The sequence below is a fragment of the Mus musculus genome, chromosome 1, assembly GCF_000001635.26.
Source record: "Mus musculus strain C57BL/6J chromosome 1, GRCm38.p6 C57BL/6J".
NCBI lineage: Eukaryota > Metazoa > Chordata > Mammalia > Rodentia > Muridae > Mus > Mus musculus.
The window spans coordinates 4,721,236-4,735,959 of record NC_000067.6 but is presented as its reverse complement, the minus strand read 5'-3'; the positions used below and the strand labels follow the sequence as shown (position 1 = coordinate 4,735,959).

General features: G+C 40.6%; 1 pseudogene; it reads left to right on the top strand.

Annotated features, from left to right (window-relative positions):
* Gm2053 (predicted gene 2053) lies at window positions 281-910 on the top strand (annotated as a pseudogene).

Genomic DNA, 14,724 nt, shown 5'->3' with positions numbered 1-14,724 from the left:
CAGTGTAGGACAACTGGAATGGCCTTCAGCTAGCACAGGAGAAGGGAGGAGTCTGGAGAGATTGAGCAAGGAGACTCTGGGGAAATATGGTGAGAAAAGGAAGCTGAGGAGAGTGGGGTATTAGGAGAGATTATAGAGACAAGTTTATAATGGTAAGAGGGAGATTGGTTAGCTGGATCACGAATTGGAGTGCTATCTGGTAGAGGTTTGATAGCTAGAAGAAGTTGAGTTGGGGGACAGGAAGAGCAAAGAGGGAGTCTGGAGTGAAGATAGGTACAAGCTTGGACAGTGAGTTGGTGACCCCTTCTACTGAGCCAGTGCTGGAGCCTTCCCATCAGGGACAAGAACCTGTCTTGGACCCAAAGGAAGAGAGCTTCAGAGACCCAGCAGAAGTTCAAGGTACTGGTGCTGAAGTGGATTAACTGAAGCAGTTTGGAACTTCCTCATTTAAGGAGTTAGTTGACCTGGAGGAGGCAGTTTTTATACTTGAAATTTGACCCCCTTCTAAAAAAGAGGCCTTTGTGGCCAACACTAGTGGTCCCAGTGACAAATAGTGCACAGGATACAGAGGAGTTTGGCTCTGGAAATCTGATAGAAGCCGAGCTAGTGGATTTAGATTTTTTGGGAGCTCTGGATGATCCTGTGTCAGCCCCACCTCTCTATGTCTCCTTCCTGCTGGACCTATTGTGGATGTACTACTATACAGCCAGAAAGACCTGGATGCAGTGGTGAATGGGGTTAGATAGGCAAACTTAGAGCTGGGAATCAAGTATGTGGACTTTCATTATTTGGAGATGGAGAAGATCATTGATGGATTTGAGAAGATGGTATACAAATCAGTGGAGGAGGCTGAGAAACAGAAGGCACTGGCCATAGACAAAATCCAAAAGGCTTTTAAAAAGGGAGACCAGCCCTTCCGGGTGGTGTCAGCTCTGGGTCACCTTGGGCTTGAACTAGGTGGACAGTCCCATGGTTCCCAGAGAACTCTTCACGAAATCTTAGGATCACTGGTAAGTAGAACACAACATCTGTTCCAAACCAACTGTGACAGTCCTGTGACAGCAGGAGCAAGGAAAAGGGAGCAATGCCTGACCAGCTCAGGTTTCTTCTGATCGTGCTGGTATACCTTGGTTTCTAACACACCAGACAGCCCCATGGTCCCCAGAGGAAACACCACTTACAGGCGCTGTAACATGCCCAGGATCTTAGGATTCTAGGATCCCAGGATACCAGAAGCTTGGTCAAACCAGGATCTCAGGGTCTCAGAGGAAGCTTGACTGCCAAGAACTCTGACACACTGAGAATCTCAGGTTCACAGGAGCCTGGAATTACAGGATCACAGAGAAACCTGGACTCTAATGAGTCCTGAATCAACTGGGATTATAGGAAGGACTGGCTCCAATCAGATATATTGAGAGCAGCAAGCACTTGAGATAATCAGAAGGCAGGAGGCAAGCATAAGAACAGAAGCAACAGAAGCCAAGGTTACTTGGTATCATCAGAACCAAACTCTCCCACCATAGCGCAAGTCCTGGATACACCATCACACCAGAAAAGCAAGATATGGATCTAAAGTCAATTCTCAAGATGATTATGGAGGACTTTAAGGAGGAAATAAATAACTCCCTTAAAGAAATATAGGAAAACACAGGTAAACAGCTAGAATCCCTTTACGAGGAAACACAAAAATCCCTTAAAGAGTTACAGGGAAATACTACCAAACAGGTAAAAGAATTGAACAAAACCATCCAAGATCTAAAAATGGAAATAGAAACAATAAAGAAATCACAAAAGGAGACAACTCTGGAGATAGAAATCCTAGGAAAGAAATCAGGAACCATAGATGTGAGCATCAGCAACAGAATGCAAGAGATGGAAGAAAGAATCTCAGATGCAGAAGATTCCATAGAAAACATGGACACAACAATCAAAGAAAATGCAAAATGCAAAAAGATCTTAACTCAAAACATCCAGGATATCCAGGACACAATGAGAAGACCAAACCTAAGGATAATAGGTAGAGATGAGAATGAAGATTTTCAACTTAAAGGGCCAGTAAATATCTTCAACAAAATTATAGAAGAAAACTTCCCAAACCTAAAGAAAGAGATGCCCATGAACATAAAAGAAGATTACAGAACTCCAAGTAGGCTGGACCAGAAAAGAAATTCCTCCCAACACATAATAATCAGAACAACAAATGAACTAAATAAAGATAGAATATTAAAAGCAGTAAGGGAAAAAGGTCAAGTAACATATAAAGGCAGGCCTATTAGAATTACAACAGACTTCTCACCAGAGACTATGAAAGCCAGATGATCCTGGACAGATGTTATACAGACCCTAGGAGAACACAAATGCCAACCCAGGCTACTATACCCAGCAAAACTCTCAACTACCATAGATGGAGAAACCAAAGTATTCCATGACAAAACCAAATTCATACAATATCTTTCCATGAATCCAGCCCTTCAAAGGATAACAAAGGGAAAACTCCAACACAAGGAGGGAAATTATGCCCCAGTAAAATCAAGAAAGTAATCCTTCAACAAAACTAAAAGAAGATAGCAGCAAGAACAGAATCCCAAATCTAACAACAAAAATAAAAGGAAGCAACAATTACTTTTCCTTAATATCTCTTAAAATCATTGGACTCAATTCCCCAGTAAAAAGACATAGACTGTCTTAGTCAGGGTTTCTATTCTTGCACAAACATCATGACCAAGAAGCAAGCTGGGGAGGAAAGGATTTATTCAGCTTACATTTTCCACATTGCTGTTTATCACCAAAGGAAGTCAGGACTGGAACTCAAGCAGGTCAGGAAGCAGGAGCATGATGCAGAGGCCATGGAGGGATGTTTCTTACTGGCTTACTTCCCCTGGCTTGCTCACCATGCTCTCTTATAGAACCCAAGACTACCAGCCCAGGAATGTTCCCACCCACAGGTGCCTTTCCCCCTTGATCACTAATTGAGAAAATGCCCCACAGCTGGATCTCATGCAGGCCCTTCCCCCCAACTGAAGCTCCTTTCTCTGTGATAACTCCAGCTTGTGTCAAGTTGACACACAAAACCAGCCAGTACACTAACAGACTGGCTACATAAACAGGACCCAAGATTTTGATGCATACAGGAAACCCATCTCAGGGAAAAAGACAGACACTACCTCAGAGTAAAAGGCTGGAAAGCAATTTTCCAAGCAAATGGTCTGAAGAAGAAAGCCGGAGTAGCCATTCTAATATCGAATAAAATCAACTTCCAACCCAAAGTTATTAAAAAAGACAAGGAGGGGCACTTCATTCTCATCAAAGGTAAAATCTTCCAAGACGTACTCTCCATTTTGAATATGTATGTTCCAAATACAAGGGCAGCCACATTCATTAAAGAAACTTTAGTAAAGCTCAAAGCACACATTGCACCTTACACAATAGTATTGGGAGACTTCAACATCCCACTCTCATCAATGGACAGATCGTGGAAACAGAAACTAAACAAAGACACAGTGAAACTAATAGAAGTTATGAAACAAATGGTTTTAACAGATATCTACAGAACATTTTATCCTAAAACAAAAGGATATACCTTCTTCTCAGCACCTCACGGGACCTTCTCCAAAATTGACCATATAATTGGTCACAAAACAGGCCTCAACAGATACAAGAATATTGAAATTATCCCATGCATACTATCAGATCACCACGGAATAAGGCTGATCTTCAATAATAATAGAAAGCCAACGTTGACCTGGAAGCTGGACAATACTCTACTCAATGATAACTTGGTTAAGGAAGAAATAAAGAAATAAAGACTTTTTAGAGTTTAATGAAAATGAAGCCACAACATACCCAAACTTATGGGACACAAGGAAAGCATTTCTAAGAGGAAAATTCATAGCTCTGAGTGCTGCCAAAATGAAGCTGGAGAGAGAGAGAGAGCACACACTAGCAGTTTGACAGCACACCTAAAAGCTGTAGAAGAAAAGGAAGCAAATTCACCCAAGAGGAGTCGATGGCAGGAAATAATCAAACTCAGGGCTGAAATCAACCAAGTGGAAACAAAAGGAACTATACAAAGAATCAACGAAACCAGGAGCTGTTTTTTTGAGAAAATCAACAAGATAGATAAACCCTTAGCCAGACTCACTAGAGGGCACAGGGACCATATCCTAATTAACAAAATATGAAATGAAAAGGGAGACATAACAACAGAACCTGAGGAAATCCAAAACATCAACAGATCCTATTACAAAAGGCTATACTCAACAAAATTGGAAAACCTGAATGAAATGGACAATTTTCTAGACAGATACCCGGTACTAAAGTTAAATCAGGATCAGAGTAATGACCTAAACTGCCCCATATCCCCTAAAGAAATAGAAGCAGTCATTAATAGTTTCCCAACCAAAACAAGCCCAGGACCAGATGGGTTTAGTGCAGAGTTCTGTCAGACCTTCAAAGAAGTTATAATTCCAGTTCTCCTCAAACTATTTCACAAAATAGAAACAAAAAGTACTCTACCCAATTCATTTTATGAAGCCACAATTACTAGAGTCCAAGACAGCCAGAATTTCAGCTTTGAACTCATGTAGAGACTTATGCTCAACCACAGGCCATTCTGGCCAGAAGACCAGAGAGGAAAGAGTAACCAAGGGAAATTCACCCATCCAACAAAGACAAACTCAGAAACCAGGACTAGATCTATAATTACCCTAAACCCAGATGCCTAGACACCAGTATAAGAATACAATAACAATAGCCAGGGAAATACATCACCATCAGAACCCAGCTATCTTACTACAGGAAGTCCTGAATATTCTATAACAGATGAAGCACAAGAAAATGACTTCAAAACCAACTTTATGAAGATGATAGAGTTCCTTAAAGAGAAAATGAATAAATCAAATAAGAAATTGAGGAAATGATAAGCAAAAATAGAAGGAAATGAACAAACTTTTTAAAGAAAGTCAAGAAAAACAAAAAAACAGTTGAAGGAAATGAATAAAACTATTTAAGTCCTGAAAATGGAAATAGAAGCAATAAAGATAACACAAACTAAGAGAATCCTGGAAATGGAAAATCTAGGTAATCAAACAGCAACTACAGATGCAAGCATCATAAACAGATTACAAGAGATAGAAGAGAGCATCTCAATTGTTAAAGGTATGATAGAAGAAATAGACACATATGTCAAAGAAAGTATTAAATCTAAAAAAACTTCTGACTCAAAACATCCAGGAAATCTGAGACACTATGAAAAAGACCAAACCTAAGAGGGGGAGGAGGAGGAGGAGGAGGAGGAGGAGGAGGAGGAGGAAGAGTCCCAGTTCAAAGGCCCAGAAAATATTTTCAATAAAATAATAGAAGAAAATTTTCCTAACCTAAAGAAGGAGATGCCTATAAAGGTACAAGGTTACAGAACACCAAATCAATTGGGCCAGAAAAGAAAGTATTCTCACCACATGATAATCAAAATAATAAATGTATACAACAAAAACAACAACAGCAACAACCACAATATATTAAAAGCTTCAAGGGAAAAAGGCCAAGTAACATATAAAGGCAGGCCTAAGTTTCTGTGAGGTTCTTCGTCATAAGCTTATCCTTCCCAGAATTCCATTATTCTAATTATCACTTCATTGGCAGTGTTTCTATTTGCAAGCAGTGTAAGTTAGCTTCATGTGGTTATTGAAACTTGTGTCCTTGCATTTAAAATTCCAAAGTTACAGAAAAGTAGTAGGGGGTACAATGGACTTCTCCACACTCTTTAGCTAGATTACCAGTTTTAATGTTTTACTATGTTTTCTCTGTGTCTTAAATCTTTCTTTAGGTATATATGACATACATGTACATGTACATTCTGCCATACTTTCAAAGAAGAGCTAATGCAATAGTCCTCAAATTAGTCACAAAATAGAAACAGAAGGCACATTACCAAATTCATTGTACGAGGCCACAGTAACCCTGATACCTAAACCACACAAAGATTCAACAAGAAAGGGAACTTCAGACCAAATTTCTACATGAATATTGATGTAAAAACACTTAATAAAATACCTGTAAATTGAACCCAAAAACTCATCAAGAAGATCATCTACCATGATCAAGTAGGCTCCATGCTGTAGCTGCAGAGATGGCTTAACACATGAAAATCTGTCAATGTGATCCACCATATAAACAAACTGAAGAACAAAAAAACCCGTGATAATCTCACTAGATGCTGAGAAAGCTTTTTAACATTATCTAACACCTTTTCATGATAAAAGTCTAGAGAAATCAGGGATATAAAGGGAATACCTAAACACAATAGAGGCAATCTACCGTAAGCCTCTATAATGAAGTGACGAGAAACTCAAAGCATTTCCACTAAAATTGGGAACAAGACAAGTCTGCCCACTCTCTCCATATCTATTAAATATAGTAGCTGAAGTCCATTTAGAGCAGTGAGACAGCTGAAGGGGATCAAGTTGATACAAATTGGAAAGGAAGAAATCAAAATAGCTTTATTTGCAGATTACACGATACTGTATATAAGTGATACCCAACAACTTTCACCAGGGAACTCGTACAGCTGCTAAACACCTTTGGTGACGTGGTTAGATACAAGATTATGTCAGAAAAATCAGTAGCCCTCCAATATACAGATGAAAAATGGGCTTAGAAAAAATATCAGGGAAACAATACCCTTCACAATAGATACAAATTGTATAAAATATCTTGGTATAACTTTAACCAAGCAACTGAAAGACTTGTATGAAAGAAGAAGAAGAAGAAGAAGAAGAAGAAGAAGAAGAAGAAGAAGAAGAAGAAGAAGAAGAAGAAGAAGAAGAAAGAGAAGAAGAAGAAGAAGAAGAAGAAGAAGAAGAAGAAGAAGAAGAAGAAGAAGAAGAAGAAGAAAGAAGAAGATATTAGGAGATGGAAAGATCTCCCATGCTCATGGATTGGTAGGATTAACATAGCAAAAATGGCCATCCTACCACAAGCAATCCAACACAATCCTACCAAAATTCTAAAACAGTTTTTTAGAGACTGTGAAAGAACAAACTTAATTTGATATGAAAAAACAAAAAATCCAGGGTAGCTGAGTATATCCTATATAATAAAATAATTTCAAGAGGTATCATCATCTCTGATTTCAAGCTGTACTACAGACCTATAGTAATAAATCCACATGGTATTGGTGTAAAAACAAATTGATTGATCAATGGAATTGAAGACCTAGATATAAATCTACATACCTATAGATACTTTATTTTTTGACACAGAAGCCAAAATTATACTACAGAAAAAAGAAAACATCTTCAACAAATGATGCTGACCCAACTGGATGCCACCAGGTAGAATAATTCAAATAGATCTGTATTTATCACCTTGCACAAAACTCAAGTTTAAGTGAATCAAAGACCTCATCATAAAACCTGGTAGATGAGAAAGTGGGGAATAACCTTGAGCACATTGGCAAAGAAGGCAACTTCCTGAGAAGAACACCAGTAGCACAGGCACTAAGAACTCAAGAAACTGAAAAGCTCCTGTAAGGCAAAGGATACTGTCAATAGAACAAAATGGTAGCCTACAGAATGGGAAAATTATTTCACCAACGCCACATATGACACAGGGCTAATATCCAAAATACATAAAGAGCTCAAGAAATTAGATATCAACAAAGCAAATAAGCCAATATAAAACCAGGGTACAGATCTAAACAGGGAATTCTCAACAGAGGAATTTCAAATTTCGGAGAAACACTTGAAGAAATGTTCAACACCCTTAGCCATCAGGGAAATACAAATAAAAACTACTTTGAGATTCCATCTTCCACATGTCAGAATGGCTAAGATAAAAAACATAAGTGACATTTCGTTCTGGCAAGGATGCAGAGCAAGGGTAATATTCTCCATTGCTGGTGAGAGTGCACACTTGTATAACCACTTTGGAAATCAGTATGGTGGTTTCTCAGAAAATTGGAAGTCTATCTACCTCAACACCCAGCTATACCACTCTTAGGAATATATCCAAGGACACTCCACCCAACTATAAGGACACCTGGTCAACCATGTTCATTGAAGATTTATTCATAGTAGCCAAAAACTGGAAACAACCTAGATGTCTCTCAACCAAAGAACGGATAAAGAAAACACAGTATATTTACTGAGCTGTTAAAAACAATGGCATCATGAAATGTGCAGGCAAATGGATGGAACTAGAAAATATCATGCTAAGTGAGTTATCCCAGAGCCAGAAAGACAACATGGAACTTATTTATTTATAAGTGGACATTAGCCATGGAAGGAGTTACAGAGACAAAGTTTGGAGCTGAGACGAAAGGATGGACCATGTAGAGACTGCCATATCCAGGGATCCACCCCATAATCAGCATCCAAACGCTGACACCTTTGCATACACTAGCAAGATTTTATCAAAAGGACCCAGATGTAGCTGTCTCTTGTGAGACTATGCCGGGGCCTAGCAAACACAGAAGTGGATGCTCACAGTCAGCTAATGGATGGATCACAGGGCTCCCAATGGAGGAGCTAGAGAAAGTACCCAAGGAGCTAAAGGGATCTGCAACCCTATAGGTGGAACAACATTATGAACTAACCAGTACCCCGGAGCTCTTGACTCTAGTTGCATATGTATCAAAAGATGGCCTCGTCGGCTATCACTGGAAAGAGAGGCCCATTGGACACGCAAACTTTATATGTCCCAATACAGGGGAACGCCAGGGCCAAAAAGGGGGAGTGGGTGGGTAGGGGAGTGGGAGTGGGTGGGTATGGGGGACTTTTGGTATAGCATTGGAAATGTAAATGAGCTAAATACCTAATAAAAAATGAAAAAAAAACAGAAAAAAAAGTGGACATTAGCTCTTAAGTAAAGGATAATCATGCTATAATCCACAGAACAAGAGAGGCTAAGTAACAGGAAGGGCTTAAGAGGGACACATGGATCTCCCTGGGAAGGGGAAATAGAATAGATTTTGTGGGTGGACTGGGGATGGGTGGGGAGAGGAATAGGAGGGAGCATGCAGAGGGTGGTAGGAGGGACAGAGGGAAAGAGTACTGGGGAGAGATCACTGGAATTGGGGGGAAAACTAAGGAGACTATGTAGAAACCTACTACAGTGGAAAATCCCTGGAATCTTTGAGAATGACCCTAGCAAAGTATCCTAGTAATGAGAAATAGAGAGCCTGAAGTGGTCATTTTCTATAACAAGGTAAGAGTCTTAGTAGTGGGACTGGAACATCAGTCCAGCCACAAAACTTTTGACTTGCAATCTGTCCTGCCTGAAAGATGTGCTGGGGTAAAAGTGGTGTAGAACTTGTGGGAATAGCCAACCAATGACTGGTCCTACTTGAAGCCCATAACATGAGAGGAAGACCACACTGACACTGCCTGGATGGCTAGGAACCAGAGGCAGGACAGCTCAGAGACCCAGGACAGAACCTCGTAGAACTGGAAAAAAAAGTTAAAGTGATTCCTAATGATATTCTGCTATACTAGTCCAATTGTCTGTCATCAGAGGAGTATAATTCATCAACTGATGGGAGAAGATGCAGAGACCCACAGCCAAACACTTTGGACAGCCAGCAGAACCCTCAGAAGAGAGACATATACCTTATGGTTGTGTAGCTTGGTGTTCTTGTGGGATTCCCAACAGTGGGAGTGGAGTGATTCTGACTCCTTTGCCTGCTCTTGGAATCCTTTTCCTCCTACTGGGTTTCTTTGTTCAGCCTTAATATGAAGGTTTGCACCTAGTCTTATTGTAACTTGTTAGGCCATGTTCAGTAGATATCCCTGGGGGGCCTGCTTTTTAAAACTTTTTGAAGGAAAACAGGAGAAGTAGTGGATTTGTGGGAGGGGTAGTGGTGGGGGAAGACTTGGAGGAGTGGAGGGAGAGCAAATTGTGGTTGGGATGTGATGCATGAGAGAAAAGAAGCAAAGCAAAGCAAAGCAAAGCAAGATAAACATTAAAAACCAAAAATGGTATTTAGGACCTGGTGAGGTGGCTCAAAGTCAAAGTGTTTGTCACCAACCCTAATGACCTAAGTTTAATCTCTAGGACTCACACGGTTGAAGGAGAAAAGCAACTCTAAGTAATTCCTCTGACTTTCATGGGAACACGTGTATGTGTGTGTTTGTGTGTGTATACATGTACATGTATGTATGTTTACATATACATATATATGCGTAGCATGCACACACATATAAATGTAATTAAAATAAATTAAACATAAATATATCTAGGATTCATGCCCTATGTATAGCAGAATGCTCCCAATGAAGTTTCCTTAATAGTCTACTCACAATATTAAATGCTAGATGGCAGCCAGGCCTTAGCTTCCCACTTGGCCACTTATCTACCTCTGGCTTTAGAACACATGGTCAGACTAGGATGGGATGTTTATTGAGTCACAACATTGTGCTGCCAGACTCAAGTCTTATAAACTATCATGAATCTCACTGTCACATATAATTAGTCTGCCTTTAAGGTGACTATGGGTCATAAGACCACACTGAACAAACCAGGCTCATCCCAAGCCACATTTCACCAAGTGCCTTTGAGGTGGCCAGCCTCAGGCTTCTGATGAAGCAGAGTGACGCAGGTCCATTCATGTCACAATTCAGAGGTGGACTTTGATTAGCTGGTCCCTAATGCTGATACCACCTGATGAGCCAGGACAATGCTTAATAAAGTTTACTCCTGCAACCTTCAACTGGGCAGAATATACCAAGATAAGCTGGGGGCATTCTTAACCTGCTTCCCCCAGCACCTGCAGGGAGGTCACTGTAAGATTGGAAAAGGTAATTACGGCTGATAGAGCGGCTGACAACACGTTGTTTGAAGAGAGGGCTTAATCTGCCCTATTGTGAGACAGTTAATGGAAGCCCAGGCCTCTGGTCTCTCACTTCCAGCAGAATGAAATCTGTTTGCCTAGAATGTTTAGAGAGCAGCTGCGTCCCTAGCACTTACAGGGTATTCCAGTTGATGTCAGCCACTCTCAACTAGCTGAGTGCTTAGCTCTCTCTTGCCTCTTTCCCTGTGCCTCCCTCCCTAGCACATGCCTTGCTCAGCACTGACTTCACTTTATTAAAATTCGGATCCACTCACTAGAATGAAAGACCCGTAAGAGTCAGGGACTCATTTACTCTGTATTACCACGGTTCTAGTACAGGTTTTGCCCTGACATTCACTTTCCATTTTTGCTGAGCTGACTTAAGTTCAGAGAAATTCTGGGTGCAACGGGGGAATCTATGAAGTCTCGGTATGAGTCGATCATTTACTAAAACAGGCTAGAGGAAGAAAAGGCGTTGATACAGAGGTAAGGAAAAGCACCAGAGCTGACTGACCTTAAGCAGAAAAGAGCACCTAATCCACACTCTAGTTCAGTTTTAATGAAGTCAAGAGAAGGATAATGACTCCATATTTGTCTAAGTTTCATGTGACATTTGGTCAGAAATAGTGCATATATTTCTTTTCTTTTACAATCAGGAAAGCGTATGACACTTCAATGAACCAAGAGGTTAGTATAGATTAAGATTTGAAACCTAAGGACTTAAAAAAATGCACAACATAGATGTACACATTAAAAATAAGAGAACTTGCCTTGTGAAATTCTTAATACATTTTAGAAAAAGTCACCATCTTGTTATCCAAAATTAAGTTTGGATAGAAAATTGCTCATTGTGACTTCCCCCCCAACAACCTCTCTACTTCCCTTAGCTCTCTTCCGCTTTTTACCCCAGAGCTTAGAGACATTGGGCTCCATGCTGCACCTCAGCTCTCAACCACTAAGGCACAGGACAGCTCAAGGAGGGAAGAGACGTGGGTGCTGTAAGTGCTTAGAGGAGTGGTGTGTAGAAGCAAGGGCGAAGAGACAGAAGGTGAAGAGGTACACCCGTCAGGGCAGATGATGAAAGGCCTGTGGCATGCACACAAACTCAATGCATTTTTCCATAGATGGTTAACACCAACACAGATGACTTTTATAAAGTACTTTTACCTACAATCAGTCTCTGTTTCGCAACAAATCTCAATGAGAAATAGTAGACAGTTACTATTTTACAGATGGAAGAAGAAATGCATAGAATACTTGAACAACAAAACCCAGGGCAGCTGGGGAAATTGGATGCCAGGGTAATTCCCTCCTTTTCAAAGGGTCTAACATAAGGAACTCAAGGCATCCTTCCACACCTGGTACTCTTTCAGGCAGGCACTCTCACTGTGGGACCTTAGAAAAGTATTATCAAGATCCTCCATCCCAGATAGAATGAAAAGGCAAAGAACACAGAGCATTCAGACAGCCCCAAGAAACATCTTCTGCTCTGTTGAAAGAGTCAAGAGGCACTGTCCAAACTCTTGCTTCAGGTCATCACCTGCTTCACTTAGGAAGTGATACATCATGGAGAGATGATTTCCAGGTGAGACTGTTATCCAGGGCCTCCTTAGTAGACATTTACAGTAAGCTTCTTACTATTCTTTTATGCATAGTACAAGAATCTCACATGATACAGAAATCAAGAACTATAGCTAGTAGCTGCATGCTTATAGGTATGTTGTTTTAGGCCAGGAACTAAAAATCCATCCAGTGGTGTTCACCGAGCAGCACACATAATAAACTCTGAATGAGACCAAGACTGGCATGTCTCCTGCTCAAGGATGACTTGCAACTTCGTGAAGCATTGAAAGTAAAATCCATGCAGCGATTACTATCCATTTCAGGGTTAGTTAAACAAAACCAACCTCTTACAAGTAACTGAAGACAGTCTTTAAGTTCCTTTTAAAAATGAAGATTTCAAGCCATCACATATTTGTACAAAATCCTCTGCGCATCTTCTGTGTGTGGTGTGTCCTTGGAGCTCCAAATGTGGCTTTGTAGGGAGGTAGGAGGCTCGGGTAGGCAGTTCCACAGTCTGTTTCTCCTGTGTCATCTTTCTGTAAACAATTGCAGTAGTCTTTATATTTTATCAAAATCAGAGCAAGGACAAAGTTTTCCAATATCTCCAAACTTGGTCAGGGCATCTGTGGTGTGTGCCGGCAGCCCAGACATAGTGTATGTGCAGAGCAGCCCACAGGAGGGTGGCTGAATCTAAGGCTGAAAATGAAGGGAGAGACCTGGAACGCTCACTTGCATCTGCAACAATGGGTCATTGTTAGGCCTGAGCTCTGTCAAACAATGGCCTTGATAGGACAAAACTCCTATGGAGAAGGATAGCTTTGCACCCTGGTACTTCAGGCAGCCCAGCTTGTTCCAGCTGTGTGCGTGCGTGCATGTGTGTGTGTGTGTGTGTGTGTGTGTGTGTGTGTGTGCGCGCGCGTTTGATTATTGGACCTACCTGCCATCTTCCCATGACTTCACGTCTTTGCACTTCTGGTGGTTCTCAGTTGGCCTCATTCCATGAAATGCAGCATTTGTAGCAGTCTTTATCTTTTTACATTCCTCTTTAGTAGGTCATAGTGTTTAAAAATGAAGAAAGCTTTCACACCTTCTACTTACACAAACGAGCATAACCTCTTGTTAATAAGTAATAGATTCATCACCTAAAGCTTCAGTGGTTTGGCAACTTAAAGCACAGCAAAGCTTTTCCTGGCAGTGTTAAAGTGGGGAGTACATTGTGACCTCAAGGCAGGCCGGCTTCAATGTGCTTGCTCCCCAGCTTCTCCAAGCTTGTGAGACTCCAGGCCAAGCAACTGATGGTGTTAGATGAAGAGTCTCAGTCTTTTCATCTCATAGAGGGACATATTGATCTGAGTTTGCCAAAAAATTGAATCTACCAGAAGGAGAGGCTTCTTTTTTTTTTTTTTAATGTTTTTTTTTTTTTTTTTTGCTTGTTTGTTTGTTTGTTTGGTTTTTGGTTTTTCGAGACAGGGTTTCTCTGTATGGTCTTGGCTGTCCTGGAACTCACTTTGTAGACCAGGCTGGCCTCGAACTCAGAAATCCGCCTGTCTCTGCCTCCCAAGTGCTGGGATTAAAGGCGTGCGCCACCACGCCCGGCAAGGAGAGGCTTCTTAAAAGGCTGTAGCAGACGCCTGAGCAGTTATTGATAGCTAGAGTTATACTTTGTTATTGATAGCTAGAGTTATACTTTTTTACAAGACCATTTTTGCAGTTGTTTTTTTAAAGGCGATATGTGCACTATACTGGCAAATACATAATATTTTTAAAGTATAGTGTATATATTTACTGTTTATTGGAACAACATATGTGAATAATGACATGAATTGTAGCTAAAAACAAAGACTCATATTTGATAATAAACTAAAGAAATTCATCTTTTAAAAATCTTTGTTTAACTAGCGTTTTCTTGGAAGGACAACTTATTTTATAACTCTGGATGGTAGTTGATCGAGTGCATTTTGCCCCACTGTTGCAAACCATATTATTTATGGCATATTCTTAGTGATGACCAAACTGGGGTCTCAGCCTGACCTGCAGGGCCCTCGGAATGTACAGTGAAGGCTCCAAGACTAGGATCACTTTTTCTACTTCCTGTGAAGTTACAAGGAATGAGGTGAAAAACACAAGTTAGTCTATTCCTGAAAATGCCTTCCAAGCATGATCTCTAGCTGCCTGAGCATCAGATATTCATCCCTCATGGAAGGGCCAATGATGATATAAATGATAACTGAAATGCCCATGTCGGGCAGTAAAGTTTCCTCAGCTCTGGGCTCTAAAGGTTCATTCTTCCTGTTACAGCAACTATTGAGTCTAAAATGTGCTTAGTACGAGCCCAG